Below are 15,760 nucleotides of genomic sequence, written 5' to 3'. Positions count from 1 at the left end.
GCATCTCACAATGGGATGAGATAAGTCCATGAGTCACACGGTGGGTCCCTGATGGCCCATTGCCTGTCATGCGGGGTGGGTCATTAGCAAGTGATAATAGCTAAGGATGGCCCATTGCCTGTCATCCGGAGTGGGTGATAGCAGCTAATGGCCCACAGCTGGTGGTAATAGAATACTTAACTACATCAATATTGCAACCTAGGACAGTCAATCAACTTACAATGGATGCACTTGACATTTTTAATCTATATTTTCTAATTTCTCCTGTGAAAACTCCAGCTGATTCACTATCTGCATTACAGCATTATCTTTGTTTACATATTGTTGCCAAATACTCTAGATATAGTCTTCTATTTTATGTATGTCAACAATATTGACATTTCCTGTGTTTTCATATTTATATTTTGAAAATATGTTAACTACCGAAGGAAAAAAAAGTGATCATGTTGGGCTTACTCTGCAGTAAGATAGCTCCATCTCTAATACTAAATATTTGCTCCTATTTAGAAGCTGTGCCATTTATGAGCTGTGATACATAACATTGCTCAATCCTTCAGATACACACTAAATATAATTTTGACAAGTAATTGATTATTACAGGGGCTTCAACTTTCTCCCAGATTTCAGCGAAGGTGAGTGATGATGGAAAGACTCTAGACCCTACCTGTGCTATAATTTTTTTTCCCATGCCTTCAAAATTTCTTTAACTTTTACATTTTACAACTCCAGGAACTTCACTTCCAACAATTTTCAATTAACCCTTGTTCCTTGAATTATATGCCTTTGAAGATCTTACCTGGAAGACCTCCCTGAAATTGCTTCAATAGACTACTTACTCTTTCACTTACATTTCAATTCAAGAATCATGTCTCTGAAATGTCATTTATTAACCAGGTGTGAATCAGCCATTTTCACTGCCTCTGTTTTCTCTGGCCTTTTATTTCTCAATTCATTAGAATAATTTTCATTTTTATGTTATTGCAGTACTGTAGATTTACTAGCTGCTTTATAAATGTAAAGGAAAAGGTTGCTCTTACTATAATGAGTAACTCATAAGCAGAAAGAGCAGTAGACTGTAATGTAAGTATTGCACCTCATTCTGCAATTAGTACTTACTCAGGATCATTATGAAATACTTCAGAATTCTGGATATTAGATTTAGGAAATGGAAATGAATCATGTACCAAGCCAGGTGCGGCTGAGTTAGAGAGTAGAGAAATACACTGCCTGCCCTTCCCTTTTCTGCCCTCTCCCAGTTTAAACCACTTTCTCAAGAATTCTGTGCAGATTCCATTTCAGCATGACTTCATGGTTTTGTCAACTCCAGTGAGCAAGTTGCTCATATCAAGGTTGGTATCTACTAACTGTGCTCACACTCTGTAGGGGACATGGCACAGTGTGCTGTAACCCACCTCTCCTCACAACAGTGTTTGTGTCCCATGAATGACTTACATGGGTGTTCTGTTGATAGTATAAGGTGACACAAGGCAAAAGAGAGCTTACAGTATTCAGGACGAGTTGGAGGACTGAAAACATAAATCCTGCTGTTAGGAACACTTTATGGCATGTCTTTTCTTTTGAGCTCATGAAAACAACATAGAGAGCAATTCAGGATAATAAGATAAGAGAGCAATTCAGGATAAGTTTCTATATGCCTGTAACCTCTTGTACCATGATGAAGCACTGTTTTGAATGCCCAGCTACTGAGAAAGCACTAACAATCCAACATTTAAACAAAAGAACAAGAAAAGAATAAAAGAACAGCAACACTTCTGTTCATTTTGAAGAAGTGATGATGAAAAAAAATCCAAATGCTTCAAGAAAGTACTTGTTTGTCTGACATGGAACCAGCAAAAAACACGTCCATCTAAATTTCTTTTCTAACATCAGAATATACATGGGGAAGCATCCAGGTCTGTATTTAGACAACTTGCTGCTTGCTGCCAGTATTTCCAAACAGTATGAGAGCATAGAAGATCAGATTCTAATAAAGCAATTCTTCATGGAAGGAAACGTTTTTTTAGTGGGTATTCTTTTTACTATCATTGTATTTCCTAGAAAATACACTAAGATAAAACTGTCCTTCGTGGAAAAGTTTTAAAAACAGCTGAAGCGCCTCACATTCTCTGAGTACTTACCACAGATTTTTATCTATAACATGCATGCTTTGAAATTCTTTAGATGGCTGAGCTAAATTTCAGTGCCTTTTCACAGTTCTGGTATTGTTCCGCTGTTTAAAACTTAGGGAAGTACTTGATCAGCATTAGCAAAATTAGAATACTTCTGTTCTTTGATAACTTCTCTTCTGAGCCAAAAACTGCTAAATACATGCTTTAGGCAATTAAGGAAACTCTACCCAGAATTAATGAAAATATTTTCTTGGGTCAGACTGGCCATTTTAATCTATTATTGGTTTCTGCAATTAAGACAACTCCAGTTAGCCTGAATTAATGAAACTATTCCTGGGTCACTCTGGTCATTTGTATTGATTATTGGTTTCTGATTGCAATGCCTTGCCTCACAGAATACATTAATCTTCTTCGTTACTGTATGTACTGCATTTGTCTTGGGAACATGGTGTACAATGTACTTCAGACTGGCAATTGCTACCTCCTTTGGAAGCCTATATAAATAAATATCAAAACATTTTAATGGAATTTCCACCTTTTGATTAGAACAGTTTTTCCTTGCATTTTTTTTGCATAATTTAATTAGCACACTCTCAAACTCGTAATTTACATATAAAAAGCAGAGATTACTTTGAAATAAATCAAATGCTCCTTTAAAGAAGTGATCAGATGAATAATTAGAAGCAAAAAAAATTTTTTTGCACTTAGGCTTAAAACCTACGTTCTAGTAAAATGGCTTCCAATCAAACAAAATTTAATGCACAGAGGAGAATCATGGGGGTATTTCTCCCTAACTGAAATTGCACTGGAAACTGCTGACAACTTAGGCTCTATTGCTTTGGGCAGGGGGATAGCAGACCTAATTAGAGATTTTGATTGCCATTAATTTAGAGGGCAAGGGGCAGTGATTGGCTTTATACTTCCCTTTTTCTTACAAAGCATCTGTTCTCCAACTTTATCTGCTAGACTACATTTACTGCAGTCAAGCTGTGATATCCCTTTTGCCTTCCCTAAGGTAAAACTAGTGCTGTAGACCTGTCTGACCAAAAGGATATCGAAAGACTACTCAAACTAATGTGGCTTGGATGAAACAGAGTGGCATCCTGGAATGAAAATACGTAGATTTATTTTGATTGCTTCCATCTCACAGGTACTAGCAGAAGAAACTATTTCCCCCCTTTCTAAAAAAGTCATGTTATTAAGGCTAGATTTGGACTGGACCACACAGGAATCCTGTCTTGCAAATCTCTTGGAGAGGCTGGAGTCATAGGACAAAGGAGACTGCAACCTTCTGGTTATTTTGAAGCTCATAATTTTAAATTTAGTTTAAATTCAGCTAGTTTTAGTTGAATCAAGTTTTCATTGGGTGAGCAACCAATCTGAATGAGCATCCAATACCTCTTCAGTTTCACAAATGCCCACAGAAGTGACTTGTCATTTTCAGCAACTTCATAATTCAGCATTACCAGCTTTCTCTTATTAGGTGTTATTCAAAGAAATTTACTTAAAGCAAGAGACCTAAGATGAAGAGATCATCCCAAACCTACCACAGGCATCATTAATCCAAATTTCAGTGTCCTTCAAAAATAATTTACCACCCTCAAAACCCCTCTCACCCCCCACCCCCCAAGAATATTCTGGAAACATCCTCACAGTTTCTGGTGGGGTGTTTTTGAATGTTTTTCCAAATAGGATTAAAAGGAGTTCAACATTTAGATTCCATAAAACAGAAGTTAGCATAATGTGTAGTGTTCATAACTATGGTCATACTTAGGGCATAAAAACAAGCAGGTCCTACAAAGACAAACCAACACATGCACAAAATGCAGGTAATATCAAGACTTCTTTCAAAGACTGAGGGATTGTGTGTAGAGGGGTACAAGACAAGTTTTTGGACTCTTTCCACCAGTACAGCTTCACAAAGCTGTGATAGCTTCTGGTCATCTATACTCAGCAAACTAGGAGAGCAGTTCAGTTGCATGTAGAGCTGATTTGTAACTCTGGCAGTTTTAACTCTATCTAAATAGGAACTGCTTCACTGAATGCTACTAGAGATGGATGGGATTACACAAAACAAATGGGATTGATCAAACAGTAAGGACACACAAGTAATGTGGGATTTTGGATGAAAATTATAAATTTTGGGGCATGTCCTCAATACTGAGGAGACATGGATAGAAAGAAGTTGATTAAATAAGGGAGAGTAAAGAAAATACAGAATTTTTCTTTTCTACAAATTCCTGCATCCTTAAAATGCTCTTATCTGTATAACCCGTTCTTTCAAAAATTATTCCCATGTGTCCTTTATGAATTTTGACTCCAGAAATACTTTCTTGATGTGAAAGCATTTGGGCAGGGATTTAAGAAATGTTCACACCAGGGTAAGGAAAAGTGGAATAAGAGCAAAGGAGGAAAAAAAGGGTTTAGTACCATGGTGAACTTTGGAAGAGTATTTGACAGAACTGTGGGGGGAGAATTGTAGGGAAGCTGCTGTTGAATGAAATGTGAAATTCATTCTACAGTAAGGATTTGTATGAGCCCCAATTCTAGCTCCTGCTCTTCAGCTGGTGAGTGCAGTGTTTGCCTGAAAACGTAGATCATTAAATCAGGCTGGGAAATAAAAAGAAAGAAAATGAAATAAAAGAAGGAGGCAGGTTAAAAGTTTGTCATCAGCACATACACAGCTGTTTTTAAAAGTTTAATTAATAAAAAGTCTATAATTGTGATTTGATTTTGTTATATGCTAAATCAAAATGAAGCAGCTAATTAGTAAACTAAATCTTGTCTGGTCTGTATGGCATGAATTTCTATTGAAGTGAACTTCAAAGGATTTCTTTAAAAATATGAGCATCAAACATTTTTTTGAACAACAAAGGAATATCCTTTGATAGAAAAATGCTGTTGTCCTATATTTGTAATATATAATTCTTATTTGATAATTCTCAGTGGAATTCTAAGGTATCTCCTAAGAGTTTAGAAAAGAAGAAGTATGCTGTAATTAAATGATAAAACAAACTAATAACATGTCTGACAATATTGGTGCAAGTTCTGCAAATTTATGTTTTCTCATTTGAAAATCATTCAGTTTATTTTATTCTTCCAAAGATACACAGCACTTTTAAAAATTCTCACATTAATATATATCACTAAGTAAAAACATTTTCATTTATAGTCATTCCTGAAAAATGGGAAAATACAGAAACTCCAGATTTTTTTTAGTGATACGTATATATAATTTTGATTATATCAAATATGAAGAAATTTGTCATTTTTGAAAACCATCTCTTTAATTATGGAACTGAAATACATTCAAACCTGACTGAACTGTTTGTAAGAGATCATGAGATACTCACTTTTCAGTGTATTTTTTTAATATAGAAATTCTTTAAATGGAACACTGCCACTGATCTACTGCAGAATACTGAATTAATATGCTTTATGAAATATCAATGAAGTAGGAACTCTTCTGACTTTTATGTCCAGTTTGCAGTTTTGACTAACTAGAGTTTTCTTTTCAGCAGATGAAATTTGTTGTGCCTATAAACTCAAATGCTTCTCATTATGACCATGATGGGTGTTTAAACCTACATGAAGAGTAAGGCTTACTGAAAATGCATTAGCACAATATGTTATTCAGTATTTCCACTGTGAATTCAGCTGGAATCTTGAATGTTTAAATGACCAAGGTTTTGAGTTATCATCAAGAACTGTCTTACAATTACATGAATCACCTCTTGTTGTTGTCTTTTTCTTCTGATTATAAAATCTCTAGGGTTATCAGCTCCTAGCCATACATTAAACTGCCAGACTCGTAAGACTGCCAAATAAATTCCATTCCTTCTATGTCTTTGTCTGTACAACCACACCCGTGCATAGCTATCTATTCTTGTCCTCATTCCCACCCCGAAGGCTTTTAAGTATTATTAAAATTAATTTCTAGTTAATATTGCTATACCACCAGTGCAAAGAATAAAATCATTAAAATTAAAATGGTATTTATCACTGCCATACATCCCTTTCTAAGCTGCAGTTTTGTTCCATTATTCATCCTTTGCACATTGTATTTCCTTATTCTTTTAAACAATCAGCAGGATTAACCTTACGGGTTATATATATATAATGATTAATGCTGAACTGAAGCTGTGTGTACAGGTTAAACTGTACATTGATTTACAATGTGGGAGGTTTTTATGTGAAAAAAGAACTTCAGTGCCAGCATTACTACAGGCTGTTTTCCAAGTGATCTACAAAAGTAACTACACTGGTTTACCATCATTTCATTTCAGTGATGATACCAGTCCATAATGGTTTTTGTTGAATACACTTGCATAATCACAATTCATAAAAATAAGCTTCTGGCATGCAACATGAGTCTTATACATACACTTATCTGTCTCAATATAATCTTACTGGTTTATGACAACACAGCACACTCACATGTTGAAGAGTTTTCCTAGACATCAAGAGTTTCAAAGCAGTTAAGTAGATTTAGACATGTAAGTTCCACTTAAGTAATGAAATAATAAGAAAGCAATCCTTGGAATTGCTGAAGCACATTATTCTCAGATCATTAATTCTCAGAACTAGGCAGTATTCTAGAAATGTGTTCAATGTTAAAAATAAGCAGTAAATTCAAGGAACTCCCTTTTCTCATTGTATTTATAACTAGAAGAAATAAACAGCTAGTTTCTCTCATACATCCCTAAATCTTCATCTTTTTAAGGAGGAACACTTAGCAAATGTACATTTATGACATTAGAAATTAAATCCTTCTTCAGAGCAGTCAGTGGCAAAACTCCCACTGAGTTTGATGGTGCCAAGGTTCTATTGGTTCTCTTTTGCATTTTCCCTTAAACAGAAAGAAAAAAACCTAGAGGACCAGAGTGGAAAAAGCCCTGTGCTAGTCTCATGCACCTTCTCCTCACCTCCTCTCTGAGGGACAGGTAGAAGGTGGTCAGGCATTAGGGTTTGACTCTACTTAGCTCCGCAAAACACTGAGAATCCCCAGTCAGTTTCTGCTCAGAAACCCAGTAAAAGAGCAGTGAATCATCCTCTTTTGCAGCTCAATCAGTGAATAACAACCTGCCTCAGAATATTCAGCTGTAAGACCGACAAGCCAAAGTTGGTATTTCTGTATAACACACACAGCTCTTTGCTGAAGTATCATTGCAGGCAGATAATTTACTCCAGGTTTAGTTTTAGTTTACTCAGTGGCATTCTCAGCTAAAACTCCACTCAATTTGTTCTATCCCCTAGGAAGTTACTCCTATCACTTCTTGAAGGATGCTATTCACTGCCACCTCAAAGTCTCCTGACATAAACTGGAAGATGCCAATGCTGTATCATGGCTACACCTTGCCTGACACCATCCACATCCTTTGCATCCACACACTTGGCAATCTCCACGTGAATCATGCTCAGTAGTATCCTTGAAAAAGAAACAGTGCTACCTCCTCCCATGGAAATCCTTCTGACTGCTAACAGCACAAGAGCTATCGTGGTTCCACAAAGCATACAACAGGCAGGAATTCATTAAAAAAGCAAGACTCCCACCAGAAGAAATGGCTCAGATTATCTTCCAGAGACAGAACATGAGATGGCTTATTGGGATAATGGCTGCAAGTTCCCCACACCCCTTTCTTAACGACTGTACTTGTCACCTATTGTCCTACCTTCCCTACTCCACACAGTCCTAGCCACGCCCCCAGTTTTCCCTATTGGTTCCTGTACCCTAACCCCACGTGGCCCTGGCCACTCCCTCGGGTTTCCCTATTGGTTCCTGTACTCCTAACTCCGCCCCTGTACCTCCCCTGTACCCAGAGGTCACTGGGCCTGTGTGCTGTCCCTGCCCCTCTCTGTTTCCCTATAAAACCCCTGACCCTCCGCCATCTTGCTGTCTATGCTCCACGTGTGTTTATGCTCCACATGTGGCTGTGCATGTGAGGCCTTCGCCCTCGAGGCATCTCTGCCTCGGGGAGGTCGTTGGCCTCTGCTACACCATGCGAATAAACATCTTCCATGGACACAACGCATAGACCCTCCTCGCCTCCTTTATCACCGCCGGTTGTGGAAGCAGACGAACCAGAGCTAGCCTTATGGCTCCCTGGCAGGTGAGAGCGCAGTGTCCAGCCCTGGGACAGAGGGTTTGGAGCACTGAGGCGCTGAACCGGGCTGGGTAGAGAAGCTCTAGGGTAAAGTCTGCTGTAACATCCTCCAAACCGCAACAATGGCTCACCCATAACAAACTTGCTCAGAGAGCTCTTCGGTAGTTTGCTTTGTTTCTGTCCTGTTTCAGTGACTGATACACATAAAGCTGTAAATGTGTGTACGCATTTGAGTGGAGTAGCAGGTTTACGAGTTCTGATTAAGTGGCAGTAACTAAATGGATAAGGGAGAGTAGTTCTAAGCAGTGGAGGTTATCAGCCTTGGCTAAGGACAGACAGCATAGACCAAAGGTGGCTGAACTCTGGCTAAAGTAGAAAGAAAGAAGAATTTAAGGGTCTGTGAATAGATCTATTGCTAGTGGCCTCTGTACTATGAAGCATCAGGAAATTTTACTTCGGGCAGAGGATGAAATGGACTGACTGAGTGTAAAAATAGTAAGACTTCTCTTGCAAAAAACCATGAATAGTCAGTGTGAGGGAGTTTCTCAGTAGAAGAAAAATGGCTTACAGGATACTGAAGAAATCTGAGATATCCAGGATCATGGTTCTGAGCCAACAGAATAACAGACTGGATGGCAAAACCTTATGCAGATAAAGAGAGGATGAGGGAGGGAATTGGATCCACAGTCTGCTTTCACTAATTAGTGTTTCAGTTCCTCTTCTCAGTTATCTAGGATCAGGGAAGCGAAGGCCAGAAATAAAGAAGCATAGCACATGTACTGCCAACTCTGTTATATTAGCAGTGTCTGTAGTAAAACACCTTCTGAAATCAAGCCCACTAGTGTATATAACTGCCTTCCTCAGCCAAACCTTCTGAAAAGTTTATGGCAGAGGAAATTATTTATATACACTCTTGGTACTGGGCAATTAATTAAATGTCACCACATATAATATATGCACCAGGTGGCATTAATGGCAAAATAATATATGGCAGTTAAAGTATGATGTTTCAGGCTACTATTCAAAAGATGAGGTGAAAATTCAATGAAAATGACTGATTATGGATATTATTTATGAAAGTTCCTGAAACATTGCAATTTAAATATGTTGTGGATCTAGGCCTATAAAAATGGAAAAATCTGACAACTGTTAAGATCTGGTTATTAAGAGATTTCTCTGCCTGAATTAAGGTGCAAATGAGACCATATGTCGAAGTCATTATTATGGATGTTATTTAACAATAAAATTTGAGGTAGAGAGATAGAAATAGAGGGCAGAGGAGGGTGGGGAGAGGAGAAGGAGAGAGAGAGAGAGAGAGAGAGAGAGAGAGAGAGATAAATCAGTCACCACTCACAGATCCAGCAGCATCCCATTGGTCCTTTTTCACCCTGGGCTTCTCAGTGGTAGGGGGTCCCGAGGTCATTCAAAAATTTTCACTATTTATCCATTTTACCAAACAAAGGAATTAATGCTCATTGGCTAAATGATTCCTGTGCTTCTAGTGCTAATCAGTCTCCATTCTCAGTCTTTCTTGTCTTTTGGGCTGGTGAGTTTCTTGGGTAGATGGGCCATGAATTAGTCGTTGTGATCTCCTCCTTCTGGAATTACTCTTTACCCGGTCAGAGCTGATTTCAGCACATTTGCTGGGTTTGTTTTCCTCGTGGTTGCATTCTTTATGCCCATGATCAGAGACACATTCCTCTCCCCCAGATTTGTTTACATCCCCCAAGGTCTGAGATAGCACTTGAACAGTAGTACCACCTTTCTCTTATCTTAAGCTCTTGTCACAGTGGCTTAACTTAAAAGTTCCAGGCATCCATGGAAGCATATCTAGGGGAGCTTCAGTGATCCCAGATGCCATCTCTCCCATAACTTGGGGTGATCTTTGTTGGACCAGTAATATGTGTAGGAGCAGTTGCTTCTTTACACAGTTTGCCACAGTAGGAATTTTTGTCTGGGTGTATTACCCAAGATGTGCTAGCCAGATCTCACTTCTGCCAGGCTTGGAGTTAGGCCATCCTGTCACTCCATTCTGAGCTTATCTCATGGCAAAGTTCTCCTGTGGCCCCAACAGTGTTTGAGACAAGCGACTGTGATCTTTAAGTCCTTACAGCAACTAGCAATGATAGTGTCTGTTTCACTAAGTGTAACTTTCTGTGCTTCAGTTGGACAAATAATTTTTAAATATCTAAAGTAAGTTAAATGCCCATTCTTGCTTGTAGGAACAACTGGCTACTGTTTATGAAGAAAGAACATGGTAGTGTTTTGCCAACTGTCCTGACAAAAAGAAGCCCAAGTAACAGCTCTGCACTAAGCTGAGGTGGAAAGATCGAGGCTCCTCGTATAGACAAAAGGCAAAGCTGGGGAAAGAACCCTGCAGAGCTGAATGCTGGTATTACAATTGTGATTAAATTTTGCCTTTCTCAAAGAATCACGGGATCACAGAATAGTTAGGGTTTGAAGGAACCTCTGGAGATCATCTAGTCCAACCCCCCCCCCTCCCACCCCATCAAGGCAGCATCACCTTAAGCAGATTACTTGAGAATGTGTCCACGTGGGGTTTGAATGTTTCCCGAGAGGTAGACTCTGCAACTTCCCTGGTCAGCCTGTTCCAGTGCTCTTCCACCCTTGGTTTAAAGGAGTTCTTCCTCATGTTGGGGCAGAATTTCTTGTGTTTTAGTTTATGGCCACTCTTTGTCTATTGCTGGGCACCACTAAAAGGTGGTTCATTTTACAAGAGTGTAAAAGAAGCATCTCTTGCATCACACCCTTATCCCTACCAATGCAAAACTATTTTCTAGCTTTTTGTCCAGCTTGGCCTGGCAATGGGTGCAGACATTGGAGGGTATTTTCCTGCTACCACACAAACACTTCCACAGAATTTACAGCATTTATGCATGGCCATAAATTCTCTTTTTCTTATTTTAATCATGGAATCATAGAATCATAGCATGTTAAGAGGTTGTAATGGCCCTTAAATATTATCTAGTCCCAACCCCCTTTGCCACGGGCAGAGACACCTCCCACTAGACCAGGTTGCTCAGGGCCTTATGTAACCTGGCTTTGAATACCACTGGGGTTGGGGCATCCACAGTCTCCCTGGGCAACCTGTTTCAATTTCTCATTGTGAAAAATTTCTTCCTAATACCTAACCTAAATTTCCCCTCTTCCAGTTTGTACCCATTACTGATCGTAATGATTGTAGTTGCTTGTACCATATAATGTACACTCTGCTCTACCCTATCATAACGGAATCCCATGAAGGGGAAGCAAAATTGTGAGGGAATCAGATTAAAGATCTGAATCTACTGTATTGCATTGCAGCTTTCAGCTTGTTAAAATACATAGGGCAGGTGAAGATGCTGCTCTTTAGCCAATGCTTTAAAAATTTGCAAAGGATAAAGGACGCAGACTTTGACATGACTGTGCAAATACTTCTCTGTAAATCAGCTGCATATAGTTAATGAAATCACTCATAGGAAAATATTATTCTAAAAACTCTACATACCTTCTACTAATTTCAGTAGTATTTAACAAGTGGAAAGTACTTGTGAAAATTCAGTATGCATGCTTGCTGAAGCAAGACTTAATTTTACTTTTAATCTACACATTAGAAATATATTATTAAGGCCTACTGAAGACAGGAGGTACAGACTAGTTTTAGTGATTCACCTGAAAAGTATTGGCACACCTGAAATAGGAAGGTAAACACCTGCAGTCCAGTGAAATCTGTACAGTGATGGGCACCACTGGATTCAGATTATGCACTGCCCTCTGGCAGTGCCCCTTGCTTTCCATTGGCCCTGTGCCACTATGGTCCTACCACTGGCATCTGCTAGGGGCTTAAAAACACATGAGATGAGTCAGGACCACACTGATTCTCAAGAGTCGTCTAAGAGACCCCAAGAGTATCAAAAAGATAGTATCAAGTGATTGGCTCTAAAAGGTTTCAAAAATCCAAAAATTACTGTAAAAAGAACAAACTAATAAGCTACAGACCTGTAGTATATGATATTCTTTGCAGGCCTAGTGAAAAGAGATCTTTCTTTGTGAAATATTAGAAATATGGAAAGTACTGGGGAGTAAAACAACCTGCATGAAACAAAAAACCCAAAAATAAAACCCTGCTAGTTTTATTCTAAGACTCTGCAGTTTTCCACTTTGTTCAGATTTGTCGTCCAAGTTATAGCTCCAAAAGAAGTCATGCTGCTCCTGCTGCTGCTCCTAAAACTTTGATTGCTCTAATTGTGCTAAGCACAGAAAAGCTACATGACAATTTAAATACCTGTTTTCAGCTTGATAGGATTTGAAACACTGGACATGTTTAACCCCAGAAGTAACATTTTCTAAAGGAAACTCAGCTGAACTTCAATTTTAGTGGCATTATTGAATAGTTCCAATAATCCACTGACACTCATGTGCCCCAAAATTTGTAAGTACAAATTATGAGTACAATCTCTATTGAATTTCATTGCTAAAAAGAATGCTAGAAAGATCGTATACTCTGCCTGTTTAGGTCAAAACAAAAATATTGAAGTAAAAAAAAAAAGAAAACACTTAACTGAAGCAGTCTTTAAAAAATATTAAAACACTTTGCATATTTTTATTGTAGAAGATTTTTAGCTTATTAATTTGACCATGATGTTGTAAGAACTGAATGTCACTGCCTAATGGGTGAACTCCTGTGCTGGGTTGACCCTGCCTGGATGCCAGGTTCCTACTGAGCCACTGTATTATTCCCCTCCTCAGCTGGAAAAAGTATGGGGAGGAAAATCTCATTGGTCAAGATGAAGGCAGCTTAATAAAGTAAAAGCAAAGGCTGCATGTGGAGGCAAAGGAAAACAAAAGATTTATTCTCTACTTCCCATCAGCAGGTGAAGTCCAGACACTTCCTGGAAAGCAGGGCTTCAGCATGCCTAGAAGTTTCTCTAGAAGACACATTTTGCAATAACAAATATGTGTGTGTCCTCTCCTTTCTCTTAGCTTCTATGTCTCAGCAGACATCATATGGTATAGAATATCCCTTTGCTCATCTGGGGTCAGATGTCCTGGCTGTGTACCCAGCACCAGCCTACTGGGGAGGAGGGAATGGTGGAGAGACAGCCTTTATGCTGTATGAGCACTGCTCAGCAGTAGCCAAAACACCTTCCTAACGAAGCACAGCACTGTGAGAGCTGCTGTGGGTAAAATCACCTCCATCTCAGCCAGACCCAACACATCGGTACAGACCTATACAACAGAAGGTCAAGACTTACAAAAATTCCTTATGTAAAATTCATTACTTCTGGAGCAGATTTTCTGTGGACCCATTTGAAAACCAGAGGCTACACAAAAGGTTCTACTTTAAGCCTGTCAGAACCCAAGAAGTTCAGAGATTTTTACTAATCGTGTCAGGCAGTCCTTTTGGCTGGACGGCTGTGCCCAGAGAGCGGTGGTGAATGGAGTTACATCCAGCTGGCAGGTGGTCACAAGTGGGGCTCCCCAGAGCTCAGTGCTGGGGGCAGTCCTGTGTAATATCCTTATCAATGAACTAGACAAGGGGATTGAGTGCAGCCTCAGTCAGCTCACAGTGGACACCAAGCTGTGTGGGAGTGTTGATCTGCTGGAGGGAAGGAAGGCTCTGCAGAGGGATCTGAACAGGATGGATCAATGGTCCAAGGCCAATGGTATGAGGTTCCACAAGGCCAGGTGCTGGATTCTGCACGTGGGTCACAACAAACCCATGTAGTGCCACAAGCTGGGGACACAGTGGCTGGAAAACTGCCTGGCAGAAGAGGACCTGGGGGTGCTGGTGCAGAGCCATTGAACAGCTGGTGTATGCCTAGGTGGCCAAGACGGCCAATGTCATCCTGGCCTGGATCAGCAATAGTGTGGCCAGCAAGAGCAGGGCAGTGATTGTTCCCTTATACTCAGCACTGGCAAGGCTGAACCTCAAGTCCTGTGCTCACTTTTGGGCCCCTCTCTACAAAAAAGACACTGAGGTGCTGGAGTGAGTCCAGAGAAGCGCAACAGAACTAGGGAAGGGTCTTACGAGGAGTGGCCGAGGGAGCTGGGGTTGTTGAGTCTGGAGAAAAGAAGCCTCAGCAGGGCCATACAGTTCTCTGCAACTACCTGAAAGAGGCTGTAGTGAGGTGGAGACCAGTCTCTTCTCTGAAGTGACAAGTGACAAGATGAGAAGAAATGGCCTCAAGTTCCACCAGGGGAGGTTTAGGTAGGATATTAGGAAAAGTTTCTTCACAGAAAGGGTTGTCAGGCATTGGAACAGACTGCCCAAGGGAGTGATGGAATCACCATCCCTGAAAGTGTCCAAGAACACCTGAGGGACTGAGGAACATGGTTTAGAGGTGAACATGGCAGTGTTGTGTTAATGGTTGGACTCAAGGTTCTTAGAGATCTTTTCCAACCCTAAAAATTTAATGATTATATTATATAACTCTGACATACTAAGGTTTTTGAAAACCTACTGCCTGAGATAAATTCAAAATACTTGATCCTGAATCTCTCTAGAAGATGCCAAGAGCCTGATGTGACCAAGTTTTCTGCTGCAGCAGGCTCTCCTCTAATAAGGACTATTGCCAAGGAAAACCACTACCCTTTTATAAGCTTAATCATAGTTAAACACCTATCCATTTTGTCTTTTGATGTGATTCCAATATTTTAAGTCTGCAGGAAAATTACATGTTCAAACTGAGTAAGTTGTACTTTATTTTTTCAAATGCAAATCAGTGCGAACAATTATGCTTGCTTTCTTTTTTGTTTAGTTTCTGTAGTTATATTGCTACAAACTGTGGCTAGTAATTTACTTTGGTTGTAATGAGCAAGAACATACACTTCAGCAAATAAATGGAAAGCTATGGAGAAGAAACTATGAACACAAAAGAACTGTGTCTCTAAGTCATTGTTAACATCTGTGGTTTGGTGTAATAGTTATAAAGAAGAAGGCAAGAAAGAGGAATGAGGGAGATTGGGAAGGAGGCTGTATACCTTGCTAACTGACAATATGGCATGCAGTTCTGTATACCCTTTTTTAAGAAATTACTTTTCTTTTTGATGCATGCATGCAATAGCAGAGAAACAAAAGCATAGACAAAATTACAGTAGGGATCTAATAATCATTAAGTTAATTAATATTTGTTAATGACAGAATGTTACCTATGGGAAGATTTAAAAGTTGTCTTACAAATGACAGCCCTGCCATCAAATACATAAATGCCTTTTTATAACAGTCCTTACTGATACTCAAAGTCTGTTTCTCTTTCTGATGTTTCCTTGCCATTGGGAGTTCTATTTGTTTACACAGACACAAAAAGCAACCATGTCCCATTGCTGGTGTTTATAGTCCTGAGACACTCCTGCCTGCCCTCCTCTTGTTACTGATTGCATGTTACAACAGCCTGTGCTCCTGACTGTCAAGTTTGGTTGTTTCAAATTCTTTGTTTTATGAAAATGAGCACCCATCTCAAAATTGCAGCCTATAATCTTTTCACTGTTTTGTGTTATTTCTGCATAATTTCAGGAAAATAATTA

The 15,760-nt window shown here is 39.4% G+C and overlaps 1 protein-coding gene across 2 annotated transcripts in view; it reads right to left on the bottom strand.

Annotated features, from left to right (window-relative positions):
- The window catches only part of NALCN (sodium leak channel, non-selective), a 222,673-nt gene that overhangs the window by 117,786 nt on the left and 89,127 nt on the right, over positions 1 to 15,760 (bottom strand). The gene's annotated exons all lie outside the window — the stretch shown is intronic.

This window comes from Lichenostomus cassidix, chromosome 1 (assembly GCF_008360975.1).
Source record: "Lichenostomus cassidix isolate B80296 chromosome 1, HeHo_3.0, whole genome shotgun sequence".
In the NCBI taxonomy this organism is placed as follows: Eukaryota; Metazoa; Chordata; class Aves; order Passeriformes; family Meliphagidae; genus Lichenostomus; species Lichenostomus cassidix.
The sequence above is the reverse complement of the archived record's forward strand: the minus strand, read 5'-3'. Positions and strand labels throughout refer to the sequence as shown.